We start from the raw sequence: 9,353 nt of genomic DNA, 5'->3' as shown, positions 1-9,353 counted from the left end.
CTCACTTTTTATATCACAGCTTATTCTAGATGGCTTAAATGTTTAAATATAAAAATAAAACCATAACAGTAACCGAAGGGGCATCCGGGTGGCTCAGTGGGTTAAGTGTCTGTCAGCTCAGGTCATGATCTCATGGTTCATGGGATCGAGCACTGCATTGGGCTCTGTGCTGACAGTGCGGAGCCTGCTTGGGATTCTCTCTCTCTCTCTCTCTCTCTCTCTCCCTCTCTCTCTCTGCCCCGTCCAGACTCATGCACATGCTCTCTCTCTCTCTCTCAAAATAAATAAATAAACTTATAAAATAAATATAACTGAAGAAAATATGGGCTTTTAGAAATCTTGATGTAGAGAGGCCTTTTTACAGCCCATACAAAAGTCAAAATCAAAATAGAAAACACTGATAGATCTGACTCAAACATTTTAAAAATATAAAGTCAAACGAATAAGTGAAATAATAATCGCAGTACATACGACAGGCAAACATTAACATTCCTAGCATCAAAAGATCTTTTACAAACCAACCAGGTGGTGATAAGCATGCCAATGAATACATACATAAATAACTCATAAAAATTTTAAAAATAGAAAAAAATGTGAAAAGATGCTTAAATTTATTAATTATTAAAGAAATGCACATTAGAATAAAAAGAATTTTCATTTATCAGATTGGAAAAGACTTGATAGATAAAATTAAATGTTGACAAAGGCACAGGAAAACATGGAAACTTGAATTTGTGCAACTTTTCTGGAGAGCAATTCGCATTTGTAAATCAAATTTCTTATGTGTGTAACTTATGGTCTAGCAATTCATCCAGAGACTTACCTGTAAAGATCACTGCCTGAGTATCCACAGATATATATACAATAATATTAAGTATAGAATTATTTAAAATTATTTAAATTTCCCCTATCACTTGATAGGGGAAACAACCTAACTGTAGTTTGATAAGAGACTAGCTAAATAAAGGCCCAAAATATAGGAGGAAACTATATACCTGTGAAAAGTGATATAATTTCAAATTTATTGATATGGAATAATCCAGGATATATTGTTGAATGAAGAAAATCAAGATACAGAAGAACACGTGGAGCACAGCCACATTTATATAAAATTATAGCTACACACACACACACACACACACACGCCCAGAAGATTTACTTAATCTTTTGTCACCAAAATATCAACCTGTGATCATCTCTGGGTGAAGAGACTTGGGGTGAATTTTACTCTCTTGTTTATATTTTCATGTATTATTTGGAATTTTTAAATAAGCAAATAAATACAACTAAACAAAGAAACATAAGAGATCCAGCTGAAGCATTGCCTTTTCAGGAAGCCTTCCCTAACTCTAGGCTGGTCTAAGTATTGCTCTCTGACCTCCCATAGCACCCTGTGCACATCTCAACCACAGCAAAACCATATTATAATGTAAAGACATCACTTGCCATTAACTCACAAGCTTTGAATACCCTACTATCCTATTTATTTTGTTTTTCCTGTGTGAAGCTCAGGGACAGGCACGTAGCAGGCAGTCCATGACTCAAACTGTCTGGGAACTCAAACAACATCCTATAAAGTGATATATTCTAAGAGACCATAGGTGTCAAGTTTTATGAGATTAGGATGTGATTTTTTTTCAAGAGTTTCAATGAGATAAATAAAACATGGGAAAAGGCAAAGTAATGGCCTTTTTTTATGGCTCTGTCTGCCTTCAAGCAAGATACAGGGTCTCAACGAATTAACATTCTTCAAAATCTTTTGAGTACTACTGTTTAAATCTTGACAATGACGGACACTGTCTTATTACAGGGAACATGTCTACTTTTTCTGGAACTCTCACTTTCTGGATCTGCAGACTGGAAATGGGCATGTTTCACCCAGCAACAGCCATTTAACCTTCAATGACTGGTGATGAGGAATAGCTAAGAGTGTTTGCTCTAGGGCCCTGCTTTTGGCATGCTTTATTTCAGCTCCAAATTTTCCAGTGAACTCTGTCTCTATTTTGACATTGAAAACAATGTTTCAGCACTGAGGGACACTCAAAAATGTTTCACAATAAACTCCTCTTATCTGTTTGTTGACTTCATCATGTGAGGTTTGCCTTTAGCCAGATTACAAATTATATTCCAGGGATAGTGCTTTTGAATTATAAAAACAGATACGAATTGCAGGTAGAAATGGTCTCTAAAAGGGGTGCCTGGGTGGCTCAGTCAGTTAAGCATCCGACCATGACTCAGATCATGATCTCATGGTTCATGGGTTCAAGCCCCATGTCGGGCTCTGTACTGACAGCTCAGATCCTGGAGCCTGCTTCAGATTCTGTGTCTCCCTCTCCCTCTGTCCACTCCCACTCGTGCTCTCTCTCCCAAGAATAAATGAATATTAAAAAAAAATTAAAAATAAGAGAAATGGTCTCTAATTAGTAGCTATTATTAGATAGTCACATGAAATATACAATACATGAAAAGGGGAGTAGGTAACATATCAGATACCCCAAGAGTAAAAAGGAGCCCTCTGAGTGAAATTAGTTAAAAACCTAAAGACCTGTACCCAATATCCAAACTGTTAATGTATGTATAAACATCTGCCCGAAGACAGTGTTGGTTTTGTGATGTTAGTGGTGCTATTACTGCTTAAATTCAAACATGATACAATGGCAGTAAATGAAAAGGTACAGCTTTACCCCTCATTACACCAACTAGAGAGAATGCCTTCTTATTATTCTTGGGTTTTTCAGGTAGTTACTTCATCATTATGCTTGTTTGCCTATGTTTAGGCGGGTGTGATTTTCACACGCTCCTCCAGCCAGTGAAAGCACCAGCCTTTAGTGATCATGTGAAAGCTGTGACTCTTATTTTATAAATATTGACACTGCTAGGTCAGTCAGTGTCTTTCTGAGTGTTTATTTACTTAATCTTTTGTCAGTGAAGTTTAGCATTTCCACAACATGTTACTTTAAGCACGTGTCATCATTTTGAACTTGCCATATTACATAAGACTGTTTGTAAGACCTGTAATGCATGGCTAAGCATTTGTTTATTTAAAATCAATGGACCAAAATTTTTAAGAAATGTAAAATGTTGGAGTATATGAATGAAATACTACCAGGAAAAAGAAGGATAGAGGAAGAATTAAAGGGTGATTAGAAACTAGAAGAGTGATGGGCACCTGGATGGCTCAGTCAGTTAAGTCAGCATCTGACTCTTCATTTCAGCTCAGGTCATGATCTCACCATTTGTGAGGTCAAGCCCCACATCAGGCTCCTCGCTGTCAGTGCAGAGCCTGCTTGGGATTTTCTCTTTCCCTCTCCTCTGCCCCTCCCCCACTCGTGCTTATTCTTTCCCAAAATAAATTTAAAAACTTAAAAAAAAAATTAGAACCAGATGCAAATAACCTACAAGCTGTCATCAAAACAACTGCACATAAATCGTATAACAGAACATTATAACATTTTTATATGATAAACACTGTAGTTAACTTAGATACAGTTCTAGGACCACACGGTCTTTTTTTTCCCACTTTACACAAATATAGTATTCACTTTCAAAGTAAGGCAATCTGTTATATATTCAATCAAGTCAATGACCACTTAGACTTCTTTTTTGAAAAAGTCTGTTCATGCCTCCCTAAACTTGAATTTCCAAATAAGCAGGACAAGGAGTTCTTTTGATAATTCAATCATTGGACTCATTAAGAATTGTATTGGAGAAGAATGAGCTGTTAATAAATATATAGAATAAAAAGATATAGATAAAAGACTTAGGTACAGAATAAAAATATATAGATAAAAGACTTATGTAACTATTAGAATCTACTAGAGTAGCTCACAGTAAGCCAGCTACATCTAATTTTCAATACTACTGATAACTATTTCTTGATTTAGCAACCTGAGACACTCTCTCAGTGACATACTGTGACAGACACTTCATGTCACATTACCTCTTGCTGTCTCCTGCTTTCAAATGATATAATTTATATAATTTCATATAAAATGCTTAAATTCCCTTTATTGTTTCATCATTTTTAGATACTATTAATTCCCTCTCTATAAAATGAGGACATAACAACCCTACATGATCCTTCACCTCTTTTCTATCCCCAACTCCCAGCTTTTGTCAACTACACCAGGACTTTTAATTTATAAGTATTTGTACATTTACATTTACAGCCATGTTGTCCTTGTCTTATAGCTTTATTTAAAAGCTTCTGATCTTCACTTAGTGGTTAATTTAATTTAATTTTTAATTTTTTTATGAGGCAGAGAGAGACAGACTGCAAGCTGTGGAGGTGCAGAGACTGAGGGAGATACAGACTCTGAAGCAGGCTCCAGGCTCTGAGCTGTCAGCACAGAGCCCAACATGGGGCTTGAACTCACAAACTGTGATATCGTCACCTGAGCCAAAGTGGGGTGTTTCACTGACCGAGTCACCCAGTTGCCTCCACAGTCAACTTTAAAAATTAAAGAAAAATGACATATTATTATATCTCTGCTCAAAGAAAATGATCTAAGAATCAACATAAAATTAATTCTCTTTTCTTTTACTCAAACAATTCCTCAGAATCAGGCCACAGTTTACTTTGTGTCATATACGGAAATAATTTTCTTGTACAAGTTTTTGTTTTTTTTCTGAAGTTTCTAGTTACCTTTTTTTTTCTACTGGACAAGAAACATATTAACACTTCATCTTATCATTAGGTAATCCAGCTACTTCTAATTCCCTCCCCATCCATTCATCTCCTCCATCTTTTTGTTTCTTTTTACCTGATTTTGTCAATAGAAAGATATTTGGCATCCTTTTTTTCAATGATTGATTTATTGATTGATTTTTGAGAGAGAAAGTGCAAGTAGGAGAGGGACAGAGAGAGATGGGGACAGAGGATCTAACACAGACTCTACACTGACAGGCTAATGGCAGCAAGCCATGGGGCTCAAACTCACAAACCTCAAGATCATGACCCGAGCCAAAGTTGATATTCAACTGACTAAGCCACCCAGGTGCTCCAGATATTTGACATCCTTGACATCCATCTTTAAGGTCACTTATTTTTCTTTATACATTATTTCTGTCTCTTTGTTCTACTTTTGAATTCATTTTTATTGAATTTGGGGGAGAATCATATTTTTAATTTCCAGTAATTTCCTCCTGTTCTCTTTTGCATAAAACATTAAGTATAACTTACCTGATAGATATCATCCCTTTTTGAAACTCTCTGAGGATATTAACTAGAATTGAAAAAATCTGTTTTCTCCCCTAAATTATCTCTGGATTTTTTGGTTCATACTTTCTTTATTCATCTTAGACCCATTATTTGGAGCTTTTGGTTTTCCCCAGGTTATCTGTTCATATATATGAAAGAAAGCCTAGGTTGATGAATTGCAAGTAGCTTATGTGAATTTCCTCTACTGTTGAGTAGGTTGTTTTTTCTCAACAGATGCAACTCTGGGAAGATTTCTGAGTAAGTGGGCAAGTCATGTCAATGGGTAGGCTTCTTTTTTTTTTTTTTTTTTAATTTTTTTTTTCAACGTTTATTTATTTTTGGGACAGAGAGAGACAGAGCATGAACGGGGGAGGGGCAGAGAGAGAGGGAGACACAGAATTGGAAACAGGCTCCAGGCTCTGAGCCATCAGCCCAGAGCCCGACGCGGGGCTCGAACTCACGGACCGCGAGATCGTGACCTGGCTGAAGTCGGACGCTTAACCGACTGCGCCACCCAGGCGCCCCTGGGTAGGCTTCTTTAAGATATGTAGGTAGAGAGCACAAAGACCATCAGGGTTTCACTTCCAGTATCAGAACAGGAGGGCTCCTCTCTGGGGTCCACACCTTCACTAGAAGTACTAACCCTCTCCAGACTAATTGTTCACTCTGCAAGTATCATCATGTCAGTAGTACTGCATACATGCTTTCCTTAGGTGGGAAGAAGCAACTGTTTTGTGTACAAACTGCCCACTTCCCTCACTGGTTCTCTATACCTGTCAACTCAAGCTACTGCAGGAAAGGTGGTTCACACCTTTTCTGCTATAGCCTTTTATGCTAGGGCTTATATGTACAAGCCAAAAAAACAAGCTGAAGGTTTTAGGTATTCTTTTACTGTTATTTCAGTGGCATCTGAAGAGGAACAGTGGATAAACATATGTACTCTGGGGACTATCTTTTTATTGAGAGAGAGAGAGAGAGAGAGAAGAAGGGAGGGGCAGAGAGAGGGAGAGAGAATCCCAAGCAGTCTCCACACTCAGCACAGAACCGGATGTGGGGCTCAATCTCACAACTGTGAGATCATGAGTGGAAATAAAGAGTCAGACGCTTAACTGACTGAGCCACCCTGGTGCCCCGACTATCCTTGTCTAAAAACTTGCGTTGTGAATTCCTCTCTTCATCCTTCTATTCTTCTGTTCCTCTCTCCTTTTCATTTACAGAGAAGTGCCTAGAAGTTAAGGAAACATTAGAATTAAAAAGTGATGAGAATTTTCCTTTTTTAAAAAATAGAAGTTCTTTATAATGTCCACAAAAGAAATATCAGCTATTTGTTTTCCAGAGACCTAAAACTAAATGTAAATTCAGTGTACTTTTCTTCTAGACAAATCTGTTTGTAGATTTCTACTGTGAACATGAATATGTATATTTGAAGAAAAAAATGTACAGGTACAATTAATTGGTATATAGTTCATTGAACATGCCACACTAGCATAAGAATAATTCAGATAAAAATTATATTGAAACAAAGAATATCCTTAATTCTTCCTCACGTGAATTTAAGAAATACTTTACTGAGTGATATATCAGATATTGGGCTAGAAATGCTAATCCCTATGAGATAGGTATTAATATTCCTATTGTGCAAATAAAAATTCAGGGAAGTTAAACAATTTACCCAGGAACACAGAAGCTAGTAAATGACAAAGCCAAAATTTAAACCCAGATCTCTGTGCTGTTCCTAATCATTTTCCTATTATACCTTAGAGATATTAAGAAATATACCCTTATATACCTTATTCATATATCCCACAGTATTGTAAATGCTGCCCGAGGACCAACCAAGACATTTAAAATGGGTGTGGCAGCTATGAATTAGAAAAACTTCAGCTCCCTGGAAATGCAATTCGAAATCCTTGTGTTCAGTGAGTCAGTTAATTAAGTTACACCCATTTTCACTGTGTAAGTTACAATGTGTTTGCCATAAACAAATAGACCCCTTAACGATGGTAAGGATTTTCCAACACTTCCCATAGAAAAAGCTCAAGCTAGAGGTGTGTGGTGTGGAGAGAAGAACCTTGGGAGTTCTTGGAAGAACAGACAGAAATGGCCTTGGGAGACAGACAGAAATGGTTTTCGATTCTTTTGCCACTTCCTAGCTGCCTAAGTGCATGACATTTATTTCCAAGACTCAGTGCTCTCATCTCTAAAACAGAGATGATAATATCTTCTTCACTGAGTTATGGTGAAGATTAAATGAACAAAGTGCTGGCAAATAATAGATGTTTAAATGGTAGTTCCTTTCCACTGTAGTGTCTTTTATTTAAATACCTTATAATTTACAGGTAAGATATTTGGTCATATACATAGTAGTAAATAAAAACCCTATCGTTGAATAAGCATTCTTTCTAGAATATATGTGTATATGTTAAGTTCAAATATTCCTTTAGGTATGATTTACTATGTGACTGTATACTGCTTAATAGGATCATTTATTGTAAGGTCTTTGAAAATCAGTTCTTCAAAATATATATTTCTCCTGAAGTGTTTTAATTTAACATATCTATCCTCCTACATCTTCGGTCGATTTAATTAGATTAACATTTGTATTATGGTCACTATAACTAAAGACAACCATTTTCTAAGACACTTGGAACATAACCAGGAACTTTGTGGTGCACTTTTCTCCCAGTAAAATGCAATAAGGAAAATGTTCAAATGGAAAAATATATACCAATTCACATAAAGGCCAGAGTGAAGAACGTGGAAGAAAGCACTTACTTGTACTTTGATCTCTCATTTGTCCATCCTTTAGATAAAATATTTGCTCCCTTTTGGACTTGGAAAATGTAAACAAGTATCCATATAAGGAAAATAGTCACTTAAGTTCTAAAGTGTGACTTACATGTGGCCGGTTCAGACTTGTTTGTGACAAATGTGTACGTGTTGTCAGAAGGTTATTCCAACATTTCAACTCTACTCTTGAATTGCTATGTTGTAAAACAAAAATGTTCTGATAGCAAAGATTATTCTGAAAGGTGGATTAAGAGGAGAAAAAAGGAGACATAAAAGAAGCAGCAATGTTTAACTGAAGTTAATGACGAGTTTCAAGTAAGTATCATTTAGGGATAAAAGGTAAAACTCAGTGGCCTTTTGTCTTGGCTGAAAGGAATCTGAGAGTAAATTTATTTCTCAATCATAATAAATATATTAGACTAGGTATTAGACTACTTCTATGTTATTGAAGTTTTTAATTACTCTGTTCTATGTGTTGAAATTTTTTAATTACTCTATCAACAATCTTAATGCAGACATGACTTTAACTCAGAATTTGGGGGGGAAATATACACTTAAAAATGAACAGATATAGATATCGACATAATCTTGGTGAACAAACCAACTGATGATATGAAGAGTTATTTTTTTAAACTTCATTACAAAGACATTGAAAGGATACACCCTGAATTCTTTTCAGCTGGCACTCTTGAGGATTTACGGAGTGTGATGGGAAAAGAGGACTTTGTCAATATAAAATTCTGTGCTTGCTGTTTCTTTTTCAAAACAGAAGCACACTATATTTATAATTCAGAAAAACTTTAAAAGCTTTTTTTTTTTAATCATCATTATCCTTTAACCCAACAGTGTAAACAACACATGGAATAAAGAGCTTTGGGGCAGAATGCTCATTGACATCAATATGTCAGGAAATAAATGCATAAATGACTTGACCTTAAATGATCTCCAAAAAAGGATGTCTAAAAGCTTAATATTTTTCATCATAAATACGTGTTTGCCCAGTTTTCTTGCTCCCTGTACTCTACATGTTTTTTTTATATGCAGCTCCTCTCCTCTTACACTTTATTCAAGTACCATTCTCCTGTTCGCAAGCTATCCTCTTAGAGAAAATCTCCCAAAGGGGTTCAGAGGTAGCTCGTAGGTGTATATTGTTTGACTAGAAAGATGTTCTAGCATTTTCAAATTAGTTGCCGGTATTTAAGAATTTGGAGAGTCCACACAAAATTTCAGAATCCCAGCTTCTCTTGAAAGATCAAAAGACATAACACAGGGCCCACATACCTGCATGGCAACGGGATTGCTTCCAGCTGCCCCTCTTGCCCCAGCCCACCATAGCCGGACCACACCATTACTTCCCAATAGT

The sequence above is a fragment of the Lynx rufus genome, unplaced genomic scaffold, assembly GCF_022079265.1.
Source record: "Lynx rufus isolate CCGP_SWC_20201006 ecotype Redwood Valley unplaced genomic scaffold, mLynRuf1.p SCAF_2, whole genome shotgun sequence".
In the NCBI taxonomy this organism is placed as follows: domain Eukaryota; kingdom Metazoa; phylum Chordata; class Mammalia; order Carnivora; family Felidae; genus Lynx; species Lynx rufus.
The sequence above is the reverse complement of the archived record's forward strand: the minus strand, read 5'-3'. Positions refer to the sequence as shown.